This window comes from Canis lupus, chromosome 20, assembly GCF_048164855.1.
Source record: "Canis lupus baileyi chromosome 20, mCanLup2.hap1, whole genome shotgun sequence".
Taxonomy (NCBI): Eukaryota; Metazoa; Chordata; class Mammalia; order Carnivora; family Canidae; genus Canis; species Canis lupus.
The window spans coordinates 20,511,160-20,532,507 of record NC_132857.1 but is presented as its reverse complement, the minus strand read 5'-3'; positions in this window follow the sequence as shown (position 1 = coordinate 20,532,507).

Genomic DNA, 21,348 nt, shown 5'->3' with positions numbered 1-21,348 from the left:
TTTATCCATTATGTCACTGTGTGTCTTTTGATTTTGATTAAAGCATTTAATTTATTTACATTCAAAGTAATTACTGACTGGTATGTATTTATTGCCATTTTGTTACTTGTTTTATAGTTAAGTTTGAACCATTATAAAAGCACTAAATTTTTATTTCTTTAATCCCTACATTTTAGGTATATGGTGTTGTCCATTACAGTCTTTTTTTTTTTTTTTTTTTTTTGTGAGTCCCTTGACTGACTTTTAATAGATGTACTTAAGTTTTCTGCTTTTGTGCTCCCTACTTTTTTTTTTAAACTCATGCTTATGGTCTTTCCTTTCCACCCAGAGTCCTCTTTAACATTTCTTGTAAGGCTGCTTTCATGGCGATGAATTCGTTTAACTTTTGTTTCTCTGGAAACTATCTCTCATTCTATTCTGAATGGTAGTCTTGCTGGATAGAGTGTTCCTCGCTGCAGATTTTTTTCCTTTCAGTGCTTTGAATATAGCATGCATCTCTCTCCTGGCCTGCAAAGTTTCTGCTGAAAACTCAGCTTATAGCCTTATGGGGTTTCCCTTGTATGTAACTGTTTTCTTTCCCCTGCTGCTTTTAAAATTCTGTCTTTGTCACCACTTTTTGCCATTTTCATTGCTGTGTGTCTTGGTGTGGACCTCCTAGGGCTGATTTTGTTGGGGACTGTCTGTGCCTACTGAGTTTGGATTCCTTGCGCCTTTCTTTCTTTTCTTTCTTTCTTTCTTTCTTTCTTTCTTTCTTCTTTCTTTTTCTTTTTCCTTTTCTTTTTCTTCTTCTTCTTCTTCTTCTTCTTCTTCTTCTTCTTCTTCTTCTCTTCTTATTTTTGTTTCTTCTTTTCTTCTTCTTTTCTTCTCCTTCTCCTTTTAGAAAGGGACAACATGTGAGCAGTGCAGGGAAGGGTAGGGGGAGAGAGATGGGGGTGGGAATCTTAAGCTGGGCATGGAGCCTGATGTGGAGCTCAATCTCATAAGCCTGAGATCATAACCTAAGCCAAAATCAAGAGTGAGCCATTTAACCAACTGAGCCACCCAGGTGCTCCCTGAGTCTGAATTTCTGTTTCTTTTCCTGGACTTGGGACGTTTTCACCTATTATTTCTTTAAATACATTTTCTGCCCCATTTCTCTCTCTTTTCCTTCTGGTATCCCTGCAATGTGGATGTTATTATGCTTAATGATGTTGGTAAGTTGCCTTTATCTATTCTCATATATTATTATTGATTTTTTCTTTCTCCTGTTCAGCATAACTGCTTTCCATTACTTTGTCCTCTAGGTCACTGATTTATTCTTCCTCTTTCTCTAGTCTACTATTTATTCTCTCTAGTGTATTTTTAGTTACAGTAATTGAGTTCTTCATCTCCAGTTGGTTCATTTTTCTGTTTTCTATCTCTTTTTTTAAGGGTCTCACTGAGGTCCTCTACTCATTTCTCAATTCCAGTGAGTCCTTCAGGACAAATACTTTAAATTCTCTATCAGGCATATTATCTCCATTTTGTTTAGTTCTCTTGCTGTGATGTCTTAATCTTTCATTCTGAAAATATTCCTCTGTCTCTTCATTTTGTCTAACTCTTTTTATCTGTTTCTATGTATTAGGAAAGTCAGCTATATCTTTTCCTCTTGAGAGTAATGACCTTATAAAGAAGAGGTTCTAGAGTGCCCTGCAGTGCAATGTCAGAACATGGCACTTCGTGAGTGTCTCCTATATCTGTGGCATGCATCCTACTTTTGTGGCTGAGCTGCATTTGCCTTCATTCCAATTATCTGCAATGTATTTTTGCCTGTTGTGGGCAAGATTTGGTGCCTACTTTGTTAGTGGGGCAGTCAAGAACAAACTCGGACTTTGGTTGGGTCATACCAGGCACTTGCCAGAGTTGCCAATCACACTGAACTTCAGGGTCCTCTTCCTTTATTTTCCCCTGAAAAGCTTTTGTTGGTGGGCAAGGCCTGCAATCAGACCAGATGTCTGCCCCCAGCCCACTGGTGTGGGTAGTTATCTCCCCCACTCTTTCCAGAACAGGAGTCACTTTGGAGTGGTGCTGGCCCCTATTGTAGCTGCTTATACACTGCCATATTTGTGGTCCTGATTTAAATGGATTTCTGCTGAGGGCATGTTCAAGGAGGCAGGTCCACAGAAGAGTGCTCTTTATTTTTTTTAAAGATTTATTTATTTATTTATTTATTTATTTATTTATTTATTTATTCATGATAGACATAGAGAGAGAGAGAGAAAGAGAGGCAGAGACACAGGCAGAGGGAGAAGCAGGCTCCATGCCCTGGAGCCCGACCAGGACTTGATCTCAGGACTTCAGGATCGCACCCTGGGCCAAAGGCAGAGGCCAAACTACTGAGCAACCCAGGGATCCCCTGTACTATCTCTTTAATGGTGGGGACCCAGTTTCCTATCACACTCCAGATCTCCCAGAACTGAGCCCACTGATTTTTTAAAGTTCCAGGTATTGGGACACCTAGGTGGCTCAGCGGTTGAGCACCTGCCCCGGGCTCAGGGCATGATCCTTGGTCTCAGGATCAAGTCCCACATCAGGCTCCCTGCCTGGAACCTGCTTCTCCCTCTACCTATGTCTCTGCCTTTCTCTCTCTATGTCTTTCATGAATAAATAAGTAAAATATTTAAAAAGAAATAAAGTTCCAGGTATTAAGCCCCACTAATTTTAAGAACTTAGAAAACTAAGCCTCTGGTTTTCAAGGACAAATGTTACCCGGATTCATCTTTCTAGTGTAGGAACCCTATGTCTGGCTTGCCTGTTGTGTCTACTCTTCTCTCTTCTCCATGCCCTAACTTTTTTCTATTGTCATTTGTATAGAATATATGTTTTCCATTTCTTCATTTTCAGCTTGCATGTATTTTTACATCTAAAGTGAGTCTGTTGTAGGCAGTATATAGACACGTCTTTTTTTTTTTTTTTTAGACACGTCATTTTTTTCATCCATCCAGTCACTCTCTTTTGGCTGTAGCTTTTAGTCCATTTACATTTAAAGTATTAATAGGTATGTATTTATTGCAATTTTATTAATTTTTTTAATTTTTAATTTTTTAAAAATTTTTATAGTTCTTTATTCCTTTCTTTTCCTGCTCTTTTCCCTTTTGGTTCAATGGCTTTCTTTAGTGTTGAATTTGGATTACTTTCTCTTTATTTTTTTGTGTATCATTATAGATTTTTGGTTTGCAATTACCATGGGGTACATATATAACATTCTATTTGTATATCAATATTTCTTGAGCTGCTGGTCACTTAGTTCAAACATAAAAGCATGACATTTTTAGTCCCTTCTCCATGTTTTATATATATAATGTATATATATATATATTTTTTTTTTATTTTTCCTGCCAGAGTTAATTTTTTTTTTAATTGGAGTTCAATTTGCCAATATATAGTATATCTTTTTTACTTTATTCTCGCCTGTGTAATGTCTCTGAAGAATAATCTGCTAATAGGCCTTTTGGGATTCCCTTATATGTGAGATTTTTTTCTCTTGATCCTTTTAAAATTTTGTCTTTGTCATTAGTTTCAGACAATTTTATTATATTTGTTCAAGAAGAACATTTTGAATTGAAATTTTGAGGTGATTTATTAGCTTCATGAACTGGTATGTCCAAACCTCTCCCTGTGTTTGGTACATTTTCAGCCATTGTTTCCTTAAATAAGCTTTCTATTCCTTCCTCCCCATCTTTTATTTCTTTTTTTTTTATAAAGATTTTTAAAAATTTATTCATGATAGACAAGGGGGGGTGCAGAGACACAGGAGGAGGGAGAAGCAGGCTCCATGCTGGGAGCCCGATGTGGGACTCCATCCCGGGACTCCAGGATCATGCCCTGGGCCAAAGGCAGGTGCTAAACTGCTGAGCCACCCAGGGATCCCCCATCTTTTATTTCTTGAATTCCAGTAACACAGACATTATTTCTTTTTTGAGGGCCATATAACTCCCATAGATTTTCTTTCTTTTTATAATTCTTTTTATTCTTCTACTTGTATAATTTCATTAATCTGTTTTCTAGTTCACGAATTCCCTCTTCTTGTTGTTCAAGTCTGATGCTGAAACTCTTTAATGTTTTGATATTGTATTCTTAAATTCCAAAATATCTTTTGGTGCTTTTTTGTTTTCTATCTTTGGTGAGCTCCTTATTTTGTTCTTGTATTGTTTCCTACTATTGTTAAATTGTCTGTTTTCTAATAGCTTTTGAAGTATCTATAGGAAAAACAGTTTGAAATCTCTCAGGCAAATTCCATATATTCTTTTCTTGGGGCTGGTTACTGGAGTTTATCATATTCATTTGGTGGATACTGATTTCTCTGATTCTTAATGATTTTTGTAGCCTTGTTAAATGTGTGCACACTTGAAGAAGCAGTCACTCCTTCCAGACTTTATGGACCGGTTTGGGTAAGAGCAGCCTTCCACCTGCAGACGGGGGAAACACTGGCTTGTCCTATGACCCTGGGTCTACTGACTCAGGGTGCCAAGGAAGGGGAGATATGGCAGCACTGGGTCAAAAAAGGGTGTGATTTCTCTCCAGCTCAGGCCACCGAGGTCCACAGTATCAACAACTTTGTTGTCCTTGGTGAGCACAATAGGGGGACTACAGTGGCTGCAAGAGTTATTAAACTCCTAAGTGACATCTCCAGGACTTGTTGCTAGGAACCAGGGCAAGTAGCATTGGTGGATGGAACAGATAATGTGCACATGCTCATTTATGGGAGCACATGCAGGTACCTGTATATTGGCAGAGGTCACTTGCATATATACTTGCAATGATGGGGGCCAGGGCAGGTAGCAAGGGCTAGGACCCATTATGAGCTCACTTGGTATCTTCAGAGAATCCGGATGTCAATGTGTTCTCCTATGACTTCATACTCTATCCCAAGGTGTGGATTTTGCAGCAGAGGCCAGTGAATGGAGGTCAGACCAGGTGTGGAGGGCATGCATATTCATAGCTGAAAGGACTAGGTGGTACAGGTACACACAGTGATGCCAACCAGTGAAAGAAGGCAAGACCAGGTCTGGATCTGTAACCAGATATGGGATTCCTGGATGTAAGTGTGTTCTCCTGTGACTATACACTCTTCCCTCTGGATATATGCACAGCAGTGAGGACCAATGATATAGGGGTCAGGCTCAGCACATGCCTGGGTGAAGCTATCTAAGGTTGGGTGTGGTGTTGCTGACCAGTTGCAGAAAGCAGGGTCTAATCTATATCTACAAGCAGGTGTCAGGGGCCCTGGATATCAGTGTGTTTGCTCATGGCTAGACACTCTACCCTCCATTGTATGTGCGCTGCAGTGGAGGCCAATAATGGGCATTAGGTGAATGGCATGCAGGTATACAGCTGCAGGGGCTAGCTCCAAGCATGGATACAGTGGTGAGATCAGTTAAGGGTGCCTATGCTGGTGTCTTGTGCTAGTGGTTGGTAGGGCAGGGCAAGGATAGGGCCTGGGAATGGGAGAAAAAGAGGGACCAAGACGTGGTTGGTATTAGCAAATGTGATGTCTATCAAGACCCATGTTCTAGTTGGTGACTTTGGTAGGGGTGGAAGCTGCTGAGTTCAACTACTGAGCAGGTTTCTGTGAACAGCAATCACTTCTACTATGGACTTGCGAATAATAGCCTCTGCTTTTCTTCCTTGTTGTGAGCTGGCTCTCTTTGCTGATCTGAGTTGGGTGAAACTGGACCTTCAGAGAATGCCAAGAGAGGCTAAAGAAATTGGCTCATCCCAGTCTCCTTTCTTGACAAAGGAATTCCTAGCTTGGAAATTTCTTGGTGCTGAGCAGTGCCAGCTTAAGGGATGATGCAGGCAAAATGAACTTGTCTTCCTTCTTATATGATTATTCTTGTATTTTGTTCTTATTTGTTTCGTTGTTGCTCCAAAGTGTTGCTAAAACTAAGTGGAATCGAGTTCTCTGGAGCTGTTTTTGTTCACAGATAGTTTTCTAATGTCTTTGTGGGGGCACAGGAAAGCTGAGACCTCCTGTCACCATTTATTTTCCAGAATGTGCCAGTATTTCATGGTTTTGATGCTATTGTAATTTCTCTATTTTTCAGATATTCTGTTGTGTTTAGATATGCAACTGGCTTTTATACATTGATTTTGTATCCTGCAACTTTACTGAATTCATTTGTCAATTCTATAAAGTTTTGGTGGATTTTTAAAGTTTTCTAAATATAAGATTATGTCATTTTAATTCTTCCTTTTCCAATGTGGATGTTTTTTATTTCTTTCTCTTTGCCTAATTGCTCTGTATGGGACTTTCTACACAATTGAACAGGTGTGGTGAGATTGGATACCCTCACCTTGTTCCTGATGTTAGAGGCAAAGATTTCAACCTTTGCCATTAAGTTATACATTGAAAGTATATCCTCTTCCAATGATGATAGCATCAGAGACTTTGAATGGGTCTTCTTTCCCCAAGCTGTATCCTCAAAGCCAGTGTACTAGCAAGAAAAGCAATATTATCAAATAAATTAGCACAGTTTGATTTTCTCAGGGAAGACAGCATCTTCTTAGAGAGACAGCTCTTTCTTGGTTAAATCCTATAATAGGCCCCATTTATCATGTTCTGAAGAGGAGGCAGTGGGAAAAGAGGAATTGAAACTGCTCCACATCATCTTGTGAACAAGGTTCTCTTCACTGGATTGGGGAATTAGCATGCCCTGCAGTAAAGCAGTTTCATTTTACCATTGTTTACACTGTCTTCTGCCCTGCAGTAAATTAATTAGCATGCCCTGCAGTAAAGCAGTTTCATTTTACCATTGTTTACACTGTCTTCTGAGGTGTTTGCCCTTGAGAGGTCAAAGGTGTATCTTTGAGCAAGAGAGTATGGGAGAAAAGAAAGGAGAGATGGGCATCCATTTAAGGATTACCACAAGAAACAAAGAGCAGATTTAGAAGGCCACAGAAGCAGGCCATGATGTATTATCAAATCCCACCAGAGGAGAGTGTAGGAGGCTTGCACCTGCACCTGACCCCACAAATTTTCAGAATAGGTACTAGATCCTGGCGGGGGAGGGGGGAGTGGCAGGTGGAATGTGCTGCCATAAGTTACGAGATCCAGTACACCTGGGTTGGGAGTATAATTGAGAGTAAGTGGAATCTAAGGAAAGGATTCTAAAGTAGGATAACAATATTTTCCTGCAGTTGGCTGAGAATTTGTGAAAAAAGAAAAAGAGATTATTTTTCTTAAGAAAGACAAAAAATAGGACCCTAAGACCCAAAATAGATATGCCTATGAGAAGGCATTCCTGAAAGACTTAGCTTTTCCTTGGATTGTGAGAATCAATCTTATTTAGGGCCAAAATGTTGTCTCCCCCTCTGTTGTAATTTCTTTTAGTTATTCTTCAGTAGTTGCCTGGTAAAGTCTATTTTCTGTGCCACCCTGTGTTTGACAGTGGTGCTTTGAAGATTAATGGAGGGGCACTGTGCTCTTCCCTGTACTGTCCCCACAGGCACCCAAAACAGCATATTGAAAAGTTTTAAGCAGGGAGAAGCTATACCATGAACACATGTCTGAAACTGGTAGGACCAAGTGACTCTAGAGAAGCAATCTACAGCATGTTTTCACAAATCTTTTTCTCCCCAAATAACTAGGAATAGATGATTCTGGAAAAGTCATCTAGAAAGAGGTGGAGAGAAAGAGGGTGCAGGGAAGTGTCTGGAGACAGGGTAATTACACATAATCCATACAAGATAGACATTTGGGTCATAATAGGTGGTTAGTATGAGATTTCTTATTCTTTCCCACAATGGTCTGGTTTGTATTTAAAGTCCATAGAGTATTAGAGTTGCCACCTACAGTTTATGGGCTTGTCTACATGGAGTTTTATGGAGAAAAATATGTGTTTTCTTTATTGCAAAGTACTGAGAAGTATAGTGACTAAGAATATGGCCTTTGGTGTTAGATTGCCTGGTGTTATTTCCAGGTTCTCAATTTAATTGCTATGCAGCTTCAGCCTATTTACTTAGTCATTCAGAACCCCAGTTTTCTCATCTTTACATACTATCTGTAATGGTACCTACCTTATAACATTTGAAATGATTAAATGGGAGGCAATGTAATTTGTAAAAGCTATTGGCACACAATAAGTGCTCAGGAAATTTTATCTCTAATTGTAATACTCATTTATTCTAAAGTGTTAGGAATCTCTACCTTTCCTTGCATATGACAGTGGGGAAACTTATAAGAGAGGATTATAGGATCAGTGTTGTCTGACATGTTTTTGATGCCATCCCTACTAGGAGGAGCCTCAGACTTTCACTTAGTGGTTCTTAACCTTGACTGTACCTTAGCATTGCCTAACAAGTGACTAGAGATCCTGATGCTAGGCCACTGCCAGACCAACTAAATCAGAATATCTAGGGGTGTCATCATTATTTTCAAAGCTCTGGAGCTCATTCTAATATATATAGAACAAGTATGCTAGTCCCTGGCTACCAAAAGTGCAGTCTGTGAAGCAGCAGGCTTAGCATCATTTGGGAACTTATTAGAAAGTTACATAATTATAATAAAAGACAAACCAAGAAACAGACACTTAAATACAGAGAACAAACTAAAAGTTACCAGAGAGGATGTGGGTGGGGAGATAAGTGAAATAGGTGAAGAAAATTAAGAATACACTTATGATGAGCACTGAATAATGTATAAAATTGTTGAATCACTATATTGTACACCTGAAATTAATATAACACTATATGTTAACCATACTGGAATGAAAATAAATTTTTTTTAAAAAAGAACAGCTCTTTTCGTGGATGGAACTGGAGGGTATTATGCTGAGTGAAATAAGTCAGTCAGAGAAGGACAAACATTATATGGTCTCATTCATTTGGGGAATACAAAAAAATAGTGAAAGGGAATAAAGGGGAAAGGAGAAAAAATGAGTGGAAAATATCAGAAAGGGAGACAGAACATGAGAGACTCCTAACCCTGGGAAACGAACTAGGGGTGGTAGAAAGGGAGGTGGGTGGGGGTGACTGGGTGCTGGGCACTGAGGGGGGCACTTGATGGGATGAGTACTGGGTGTTATTCTATATGTTGGCAAATTGAACACCAATAAAAAATAAATTTAAGGGATTCCTGGGTGGCGCAGCGGTTTGGCGCCTGCCTTTGGCCCAGGGCGCGATCCTGGAGACCCGGGATCGAATCCCACATCGGGCTCCCGGTGCATGGAGCCTGCTTCTCCCTCTGCCTATGTCTCTGCCTCTCTCTCTTTCTCTCTCTGTGACTATCATAAATAAATAAAAATTTAAAAAAATAAATTTTAAAAAACTGAGCTCTTTTAATAGAGAAAACGAAGTTTTCTTAACTAAACAAAAACCTGATGAAGACAACATGAAGCACAGGAAATTGTTTTGATAAACACAGAATCTCTGTTTTCTAGGTAGATACTTAAGATTATGAGAGAGAAATAAGCAGAAAAAAAAAAAAAAAAGGCTTCTACTTCCCAAATCACACGTGCATTTCATCAGTGAAATCCAATTTACATCACAGACCCTGACTTTGATCACCTATAAGGTGTGTATTCTAGCTTCTCAGCCCCTTCAATAAATGAAGCCATATGAAATGCTTAAAAGAATAGATACTGAGTTATTGCCTGACATTTTCAAGGCAGCCAGCTTAGTTTCTGTGGAACCTCCAATTTAGTTGCTCATTTAGGAAAAATTAAGGAGTCAAATGGGGCTGCAAAGCATCTTTAAAACTAGCAGTAAACACAGCTTAGCAACCTCAGCCTGTTCAGAAAGCAACCTCAGAAACTAATACATTTGGGAGGTTGGTCGCTAGTGGTGACTAGGACTGATGATTTAGCCCTGCCAGATGTTGGGACACCTGGGTGGCTCAGCAGTTGAGCATCTGCCTTTGGCTCAGGGTATGATCCCGGAGTTCCAGGATTGAGTCCCGCATCGGGCTCCCTGCATGGAGCTTGCTTCTCCCTCTGCCTGTGTCTCTGCCTCTCTCTCTCTCTCTCTCTCTCTCTCTCTGTGTGTGTGTGTGTCTCATGAATAAATAAATTAAAATCTTTTAAAAAAAAGCCTGTCAGATGTAATTATGTTAGACTCTTTCTCATCTCCTAAGGCACTTAATTATGGTAATAAGTTAAAGAAATTCCCAGTGTAGTGCTCTGCAAATATATTTTCATTAGGTTAATTTTGTTAATAGAAATATGCAAAATAGCATTTTAACTCTGTGGTTCTCTACCTTGCTTTTGTTCTTTCCTTGAACTCCATCTTCCCTTACTTTCCTCAGCTGCTTAGCTCTACTTATCACTGTTTCAGCAGATATTAATGTGCTTTTCAAATGCATGGATGCTTCAAAATAGAGTGTCTACTTTTGAAAGGGTGGTTGTATTTTCTTTATTAATATAATCTAGGGTCACAATTAGAGTTTACTTTGGAGAGCTGTGAAAGAGCTACAACTGTTATAATTTCTCTTAATATTGAACCACAAACTATTAACTTCATTTTAAACGTTCTGGGAAAGAGGAAGATAGCAAAGGAGGAAGATTCTGAGCTTACCTGCTCCATGGACTCATAGAGGCAACAACTACACGTAATGCAACCCACTCTGAAAATGACCTAACATTGGCAGAGCAGGTCTTCTAGCTAAAGACATGAAGAAATAGCCCCATGGAGGACAGGAAGGGAAGGAGTATGTGAATAAACCAAACCTCAGATGTGGTGGTGACCTACAAGCAGGAGGGATATAAAAGCCAGGGAGGTCCTTCCCTGAGAAGCAAGGTGATCAAAGCCCAAATCAGGTGCCCACAGCCCGAGACCTACTGGGAAGATGAGCCCTAATAAAATCTGGCTTTTAAAATATGTGGAATTAAGTTTAGAGACTTTGAAAATCAGCAGGGCTTAATTTCAGGAGAGCTGAAGAGTTATAAGTAACCAACTCTGTTCTCATGAAGAACCAGCACACTCCATCACTTGGCCCAAGACCCAGCATAGAAGCAGCAGTTTGAAAAGCACCTGGGGAGATTTAGTGACAGATTTCAAGATGTATGCTGGAGAGGTAGAGACCAGAAGTTTGCTCCAGGATCAGAAATGCTGGTGAGCAGTTTTTATTGCCTTCCTTCAACCTAGCTAGCCAGATGCTTCCAGAAAACAGTTCTGACACTCTCCATCTACCTTGCTAGCACTGCATGTCCCACTCTAGTGTTCCCCTGTGGACCCACCCTGCCCAAACTTCCTGCTTTGGCAGCTGTCCCTCCAAAGCAGCTCCAACCCCATTATACCTGGGAGGTAGCTTCAGTCAGAATTAGTATCCCATCACAGCAATTATCATCAACCATAACATTTTGGCAGCTCTGGAGAGAGGGGGCATCTGGGCCTACCTACCAATGTGACCGCAGTGAATGAAACTCCTCTCTGTCAGCCCCATCAGGGACAAGCCCTGCCCATCAGTATCCTCTCAGTAGTCATGGCTAGTCATGCTGACAGCTGGGCTGAGGGCCAGCCTCCCCTACCAGTACACTTGCAACAGTCATGCCCCTGAAACAACTGGAGGGAACATGTAATATATACAGGGGACACCCTTGTAGCACATGGTTCTTGGTTTGTTCCTCAGGACCCCCCAAGACATATTCTCTGTAAGGTCACTCCTTCAAGACCAGGAAACATAGCCGACCTACATAATACACAGTAACAAACACAGGGTTTAAGACAAAATGAAGAGACATAAGACTATGATCCAAACAAACAAACAAAAAGAGACAAAACTCCAAAAAAAAAAAAAAGAAATTAATGAAACAAAGATAAGCAAACTATATGATAAGAAATTGCAGGTAATAGTCATAAAGATACTCATTTTGGCTTGAGAAAAGAGTGGATGAATTCAGTGAGGACTTCAAAAAAGGAGAAAATATTAAAAAGAAATAGTCAGAGCTGAAAAACACAGCTGAAATATTTTTTTAAAAAACCACTAGTGAGAATTAACAGTAAATTGGAGCATGCACAAGAATGGATCAGTAATCTGGAAGACAAAGTAGTTGAAAGCAGCCAAGCAGAACAGATAAAAGAAAAAAAATGAGCATGAAGATGAAGGGTCTCTGTGACAATATGAAGTATAATAAAATTTACTTTATAGTCCCAGAAAAAGAAGGTGGCATAAATTGAGGAGACAACAGGTGAAATTGTCTCTATCTTAGGGAAGGAAGCATATCCAGCTCCAGGAAGCAGAGACGACCTCAAGTAAGATGGACTCAATGAGGTCCCTAATAAGACACATATTTAAAATGGCAAGAAATTAAAATAAAAAAAGAATCTTAAAAGCAGAAAGAGAAAAGCAGTTACATACAAGGGAAACATCATAAAGCTATCAGCTGATCATCAGCAGAAACTTTGCAGGCCAGAAGAGAGTGGCATGGTCTATTCAAAGTGCTAAATAGAAATAAAACAAAAAAATGACAACTAAAAATACTCTGGCCTGCAAGGCTACCTATAAGAATTGAAGGAGAAAAAAAGTTTCCCAGATGTTAAAGTTCATCACCACCAAATTGGCCTTACATAAAGTGTTAAATATACTTCTTAAAGTGGAAAAGAAAAAGCCATAACTAGAAGAAAATAATTAAAGTAAAAATTTCACTGGTAAATACAAACATACAATAAATGTAGTAAATTAATCCCTTATAATGCTAGTATAAAGGTAGAAAAACTAAAATAGTACAATTAATTATATTATAAAAATTGGTCAAGGGATAAACACACACCAAAAAAGATGTAAAATATGACATCATATACAGAAAATACGGAGGGGACAGTAAAAATTAAGTGCTTTTAGAATGTATTTGAACTTAAGTAACTATTAACTTAATATAGACTTCTATAAATGTAGAAATTATATATGAACTCATGGTATCCATGAATCAAAAGCCTATAATAGATACACAAGGAAGAGAAAAAAAAAGGAATCCAAGCAGAACAGTAAAGAAACTAAATCAAAAGGGAAGAAAACAAGAGAAGAGGAAAGTAACAAAGAACTACAAAAACAACCAGAAAACAATTTTAAAAATGGCAAAAAGTACAGACCTATCAATAATTTAACTGTAAATACAGTAAATAACTTTAACTGTAAATGGACTAAATGCTCCTGTCAAAGTACATAGGGTGACTACAAAACAAACATCCATAGGGTGGATAAAACAAACAAATAAGACCGATCAACATGCTGCCTACAAGAGACTCACTTCAGACCTTAAAACACATACAGACTGAAAGTGAAGGGATGGAAAAAGATACTGCATGCAATATTTATATCAGAAAAATAAACTTAAAAACAGAGATCATTACAAGAGACAAAAAAAGAAGGGGCACTACATGATGATAAAGAAATCAATCCAACAAAATATATAACAATTGTAAATATACACCCCAAATAGGAGCACCTAAATATATAAAGAAAATATTAATAGACATAAAGGGAGAAATCGACAGTTGTACAATAATAGTATGGGATTTAACACCCCATTAGATAATGGATAGGTCATCAGGCAGAAAATCATAAAGAAATATTGTCTTTGAATGTCACATTACACTAGATGGACTTAACAGACATATAACAAGATATTCCAGTTAAAAGAAGAACACAGATTCTTTTAAATAAATTCAAGAAGACTGAAATCCTATCAAGTGTCTTTTCTCACCAAATGATATAAACCTAGAAATTAATTACAAGAAAAAACTGGAAAAAACACTAACACTTGGAACCTAAACAATGCTATTAAATAAACAATGGATCAACAGAAAAATTAAAAATACAGTCAAAAAATACCTGGAGACAAATGAAAATAGGAAAAAAATGTTCAAAATCTTTAGAATGCAGCAAAAGCAGCACTAGAAGTAAGTTTATGGTGATATAGGCTTACTTCAACAAACAAGAAAAATCTGAAACATTCTAATTTTATACCTACATAAACTAGAAAAAGAACAAACTTAATAGGAAATAATAATCAAAAAAAAAAAAGGAAATGATAATCAAAGGAGAAATGAGAGACCAAAAAAAAAAAAAAGATAAATATAAAGAAGACTTGGTCTTTGAAAAGCTAAATAAAATTGACAAACCTTCAGCCAGACTCATCATTGAGAAAGGAGTAAAATAAATAAAATCAGAAATTAAAGAGAAATTAAAATTGACATCACAGAAATACAAAGTATTATGAGACTACTGCAAAAAATTATATGGCAACAAATTGGAAAACCTAGGAAAAAAATAAATTCCTAGAAACAGTCTTCCAAGACTGAGTCAAGAAAAAAATAGAAAATCTGAATAGACCAATTATAAGTAACAAAATTAATAATAATAATAATAATAATAATAATAATAATAATAAACCTCCCAACAAACAAAAAAGTCTAAGGTCAGATGGCTTCATGAGTGAATTCTACCAAACATTTTTTTAAAAGATTTTATTTATCTATTCATGAGAGACAGAGAGAGAGAGAGAGAGAGAGAGAGGCAGAGACATAGGCAGAGGGAGAAGCAGGCTCCATGCAGGAAGCCCAGTGTGGGACTTGAGCTCAGGACTCCAGGATCATGCCCCAAGCCAAAGGAAGACACCCAACCACTGAGCCACTCAGGCGTCCCTCTACCAAACATTTAAAGAAGAGTTAATACCTGTCCTTTTCAAATACACCAAAATATAGAAGAGTAAGGAATATTTCCAAATTCACTCTATGAGTCCAATATTACCCTAATACTAAAACCAGACAAAGACACTATGAAAAAAAGAAAATTATAGGTCAAAATCTCTGATAAACATAGATGTAAAAGTCCCTAACAAAATATTAGCAAACCAAATTAAAAAATCCATTAAAAAGATCATTCACCATGATCAAGTAGGATTTTTCCAGAAATGCAAAGATGGTTCAATATCCATAAATAAATGTAATACAACACATTAACAAAGTGAAAAATGAAGGTATTATGATCATCTTAATAAACGCAGAAAAGGGATTTGACAAAATTTAGCATCCATTAATAGTAAAATCTTTTAACAAAGTGGGTATAAAGACATACCTCAACATAATGAAGGCCATATAGGACAAACACACAGCTAACATCATACTCAGTGGTGAAAAACTAAGTTTTCCCTCTAAGATCAGGAAGAAGGATGCCTACTTCCATTACTTTTATTCGACATAACACTGGAAGCTCTAGCCACAGCAGTTAGACAACAAAAAGAAATAAGAGGCATCAAAATTGATAAGGAGGAAGAAAAACTTTACCTATTTGCAGATGACATGATACTGTATATAGAATACCCTAAAGACTCCACAAAATACTGCTAGAAATGATTAATTTGTAAAGTAACAGAATACAAAGTTTTTTTAAAAAAAGATTTTATTTATTTATTCATGAGAAACACACAGAGAGAGGCAGAGACACAGGCAGAGGGAGAAGCAGGCTCCCTCTCAGGGAGCCTGATGTGGGACTTGATCCCGGGATCAAGTCCAGGATCATGTCCTGGGTGGAAGGCAGGCGCCAAACCGCTGAGCCATCCAGGGATCCCCGGATACAAAGTTAATATACAAAAAATCTGTTTCCTTTCTATTAACAAATAAAATTAAGTGGTAGAGAAACTGAAAAAATATCCCATTTATAATTGCACCCAAAATAATAAAATACCTAGGAAAAACTTAACCAAGGAGGTGAAAGACCTGTACTCTGAAAACTATAAAACACTGATAAAGGAAATTGAAAACCATACAAATGAAATGGAAAGATATTCCATGCCCATGGATTGGAAGAACAAATATTGTTAAAATGGCCATATTCCCTAAAGCAATCTATAGATTCAATGCAATTCCTCTAAAAACATAAATAATATTTTTCACAAAACTAGAAAAAATAATACTAAAATGTGTATGTAACCATAAAAGATCTCATATGGCCAAAGCAATCTTGAAAAAGAAGAACAAAACTAGAGGCATCACAATCACAGATTTCAAACTGTAGGGCAAAGATACAGTAAAGCAGTATGGTGCTGGCCAAGAAAATAAACATATAGATCAACAGAACAAAAGAGAGAGCTCAGAAATCACACTTATATGATCAACTAATCTATGACAAAGGAGGCAAAAAATATACCATGGTGAAAAGAGAGTCTCTTCAATGACTGATGTTGGGAAGACTGGACAGCTACAGCAAAAGAATGAAACTAGTTACTTTCTTACATCATACACAAAAATAAATTCAAAATGGATTAAACATCTAACTGCAAGACATGAAACCATAAAACTCCTAGAAGAAACACAGGCAATAATATCTTAAATGTTAACCTTAGCAATATTTTTCTGAATAGATCTCATCAGGTAAGGGAATTAAAGCAACAATAAACAATTGGGATTACATCAAGCTAAAAAGCTTTTGTACAGCAAAGGAAACTATCAAACAAAATGAAAATGAAGCCTTCTGAATTGGAGAAAATATTTGCTAATGATTTATCTGAAAAGTGCATAGTATCGAAAAATACATAAAAAATTTACACAGCTCAAAACAAAAAAACCCAAACAATCCAATTTTAAAATGGGCAAAAAACCTGAAAATTGGGATGCCTGGGTGGCTCAGTGGTTGAGCCTCTGCCTTTGGCTCAGGGCATGTCTGGGGATCGGGTCCCACTTTGGGCTTCCTGGGAGGAACCTCTGTCTATATCTCTGCCTGTATCTCTCATGAATAAATAAATAAAATATTTTTTAAAAATAAAAAACCTGAACATTTTTCCAAAGTTTTTTTTTCTAAAGGAGATACATAGATGTCCAACAGACACATAAGATGCTCAATATCACTAATCATTAGGGAAATACAAACAAAACCACAATGAAATATTATCTCACACCAGCAGAATAGCCAGTGTCAAAAAGAAAAGAAATAGTAAGTGTTGGTGAGGATGTGGACAGAAGCAAACCTTTGTGCACTATTGGTGGGGTTGAAAATTGGTGCAGCCACTATGGACAATGATATGAAGGTTCCTCAAAAAACTAAAAGAAGAAGCAAACAATCCAGTGATTTGACTTCTGGATATTTATCTTAAAAAAACAAAAACACTAATTTGAAAAGATACATGAACCCCTATGCTTATTGAAGCATTATTTATAATAGCCAAAATATGGAAACAACCAAAATGTTCATTGATAGATGAATAGATAATGAAATGTAATACAAATACACAGTGGAATATTACTCAGACATAAAAAAGAATAAAATCTTGCCATTCACAAAGATATGCATGAAACTAGAGAGTATTATGCTGAATGAAATAAATCAGAGAATTATCAATACCACATGAATTTACTTATATGTAAAATCTAAAAAATAAAACAAATTAACAAAAAACCTCAACCAAAAAAAAAAAGAAACAAACAAACAAACAAACAAACAAACTCATTTACACAGACAAAAAATATATGGTTGCCAGAGAGGAAGAGCATGGGGCTAAAAGCACAATAGATGGAGATTAAGAAATACATATTTTCAGTTATTAAAAAAATTAGTGATGAAAAGTACAGCATAGAGAATACAATTAATATTTTTAAAATACTATATGATGACAGAGTAAGTATACTTGTGAGCATTACATAATGTATAGAATTGTCAAATTATTATGATGCATACTTGAAATTAATATCAGCCATACTTCAATTAAAATCAAAGTATTTTTAAGCTATTATATTTTAAACTATTATATAAAACTTATGTAAACTATTATATAAAATTTTAAATTATTATAATATCAACTATACTTCAATTAAATTTTTTTCAGCATCTTTTCTTGATTAAAACTCTCCACAGTATAGGGATAGAGGGAACATACCTCTATATCATAAAAGCCATATATGAAAAGCCCACAGTGACTATCATTCTCAGTAGGGAAAAACTGAGAGCTTTTCTCCTAAAGTCAGAACATGACAGGGATGTCTACTCTCACCACTGTTGTTCTTTTTTTTTTTTCACTGGTGTTCAACATAGTACTAGAAGTCCTACCTTCAGCAATCAGACAACAAAAAGAAATAAAAGGCTGGTCCTCAGTAGCTCAGCGTGTTCACTCAGCATGTGACATGGAAAATTTCATTTTCCATTATAATTCAGTGGCTTTTTGTATATTCACAGTTCTACAACCATCACCACTATCTGATTTCAAAATATTTTCTTCACACTAAAAACATGCCACTATCCATCACTAGCAGTCACTTCCCATATCTCCCTCCCCCATTCCTGGTAACCACTAATGTACTTTCTATATCTCTATGGATTTGCCTTCTGAACATTTCATATAATTGGAATCATATGTGGTCTTTGTTTCTTACTCCTTTCATTTAGTGCAATGTTTTTAAGGTTCATCATGTAGCATTTTTCAGTAGTTCACTCCTTTTTATTTTTGAATAATAGTCCATGGTATGTATATGTCACATTGTGTTCATTCATCACTTGGGTTATTTTCATTTTGGGGTTTATCTTAGTCTGTTTGGGCTGCTATAACAAAAATACCATATATTGTGCGACATAAACAGATTTATTTCTCACAATTCTGGAGGCTGAGAAATATAGGATCAAGGCATTGGGAGTATAGGTGTCTGGTGAAAGCCCACATCCAGGCTCATAAAAAGGGCGAGGGAACTCCTCTAAGTCTCTTTTATAAAAGCACTAATCCCATCCAAAACCTAATCACCTCCCAAAAAGTTCCACTTCCAAATACCATCACAGTGTGTGTTAGCTTTCAAAATATGAATTTTGAGAAGACACAAACATTGTTTCTAGCATAGTTATTGCAACGAATGCCACCACGAACATTTGTGTAGTCATTTTTGCATGGAGACATGTTTTCAATTCTCTTAGGTGTATACATAAGAGTAGAACTGCTAGGTTATATGTATAGTAAGTGTGCCTTTAACATTTTGAAGAACTACCAAACTGTTTTCCAATGTGGCTGTATTAATTCATAATCCCAACAGCAAACAATGATGGATCCAATTTCTCCACATCCTTGCTAGCACTTCTTATTGTTTGTTGTTTCACACTTTAGCTTTCTTCACATGTGTAGTTTCTGTTTTCATAATTTAGTGAACTCAGGTCCTCTTGGACTTTGGTGGTATGAGGGCAGGGGATGCAGAGGAATGGAATATAAATCAAATCTCCTGGATAGTTGAATTCAAATATTGTTGGAAAAAAAGGTTCTAGGCAACAGCCTTATGAGAGGAGAGGCCTGGAAGAAGGATTAAAACACCATTCATCAGTGTTTAGTTGTTTGATATGAGGAAGAGTCAGAGCACAGGAAAAGAAAAAAAAAAGCCAGCAAAAATTAAGACTGTTCACAATGGAGATGGACACATTGTTCCTAATGCAAATTCGGGAAGAGTGAGCCTATGATGAATTGCACAATTGTGGGGAATGAGAGAAGCACCTTTTTGACCTAAAGAATAATATAAGTAATCAAGAAATATTGCCTGAAACAATGAATAATAAGGCCTTAAGATCAGGTTCTCTCTGAACCGGGCAGATACTATAATACCTTGTACTGACTTCAGCAGAGAAACTGTTCCACTGAGAGCTGAATCAAAGGGGACAATAGAAGATAAGCATACCCACTCCTTATATCTAACCTTTATCCTTCCCTTCCTTTTTAACTTTTACCCTTTCTCCTTCAATAAATATTTTTGAACATCTGTTCAGTTCCAGGAACTATGGTACAGACTGGAGGTACAAAGGTGAACAAAGCACAGATCCAATCCCTGATGTCATGAACTTTTTCATTCTAGTAAGGGCTAAACTGAATATGTAAATGGTTCATGTGTAGTAAATACTGTGGGAGTATAGTATTTGGAGATGTCATGGAACCACAGATTATAAATGCATAATCCAGAGTATAATCCAAGTGGGAAATTTATGCTGGGGCAAGTGGCCTCAAAGATGGGACCTTAAAATGAGTAGGAACTAACAAAGCCAAAACAGAGGGGAAAAAATATCCAGAGAAGAAACAGCATTCTCATTGACCAAAGAACTGGAAAAGATTCCATTTGGCTGAATCATACAGTTTGAGGGAGAGAGGACGCAGAGAGATAAGCAGGGCCTCTATATTTAGAGTTGAGAACTTCTCTTTTCCCTAAGTGCAATGAGAAGATATTGAAGGTTTTCCCCAGCTTTTCCCTCATTGGTAACCACATAGGTTTTATCCCCATGTAACACTGCTCCTCTAGGGCCCCTCTAGGTTTCACCGGTTATTTTGCATAGACCCAAGAATGACCCCTGCTCATAACTAAGTTTAGTAATGGGCCTGGAATCCCTTAAGGTTTCTATCTATGTCATCCTCCACCTTTACGTGCACTGCATTCCCTAGGGCATTTCTCAGCCTCTGCTTGGTGTTGCTTCCAAGTTTACTCTGATTTTCAAAGCACTGGATAAAGTTGTGCTCATTGAGGAAGAAAAGAGAATACTCCCCAATGTGACACTTTGTTTCTTGAGCATCCAATAATGATGTTTGTATCCCAGTGTCTCAGAATCCTCCTAAAGCCCCCACCCCTCCCTATTTTGTCCTGAATTCAGACCAAATTTGGAAATCTGGGTCTGGAGAATAATTTCTGAGACCAACACTGCACTTCCTCATGCTCTTTCTCTCTAGTACATTCTGGTGTCCCTGTGGCTCTCCTTCTGTCCTAAATCCCTTGCTCATATAAATCCATTTTGTATGGCTGACTCAGAATCCAACAATAAATGTAAGTTGGGGTAATGGCTTTGTTATAGTCTTAACCCTCTGTTCTCTAAAAGCAATCAGAATGATTAAAAACAAAACAATAAAACCACACAAATCATATCATATCACTTCCTGCCTAAAGTCTCCAGTAGTTTTTCACTGTATTTAGAATAATGTTCAACTCATTACAATGGTCTATAAACTTGTACATGATCTAGGATCTGCCCACCTCTTCAAATCCATCTTGTGTCCAGCCACAATGATCAAGGATGCTTGCTTCTCAGGGCCTTGGCATTGGCCATTCCCTCTGCCTACATCTCTCTTTCCAAATAAACACCTAACAAATTTTTCCTTAACCTTAAATTCTTTGCTCAAGTATGACTATATCCTCAAGTAACACCTTTCTCATACCTTTAATAGCACCCATCTGAACACTTCTGCCCCTTCTTTCTGCTTTATTTTCTACAAAGCACTCATCATTTTATGATACTAATTTATTTCATTTTCTCCCTCTTTATTGTCTTTCTTCGACTGTAGAAAAAGCCCATGACAATAGAACCACTGTCCATTTGGTCCCAAGAACATGGAAGAGTGCCTGGTAAATGCTAGTTATTGAATAAATACTTCTTCTTGAATGAATGAAATAGTC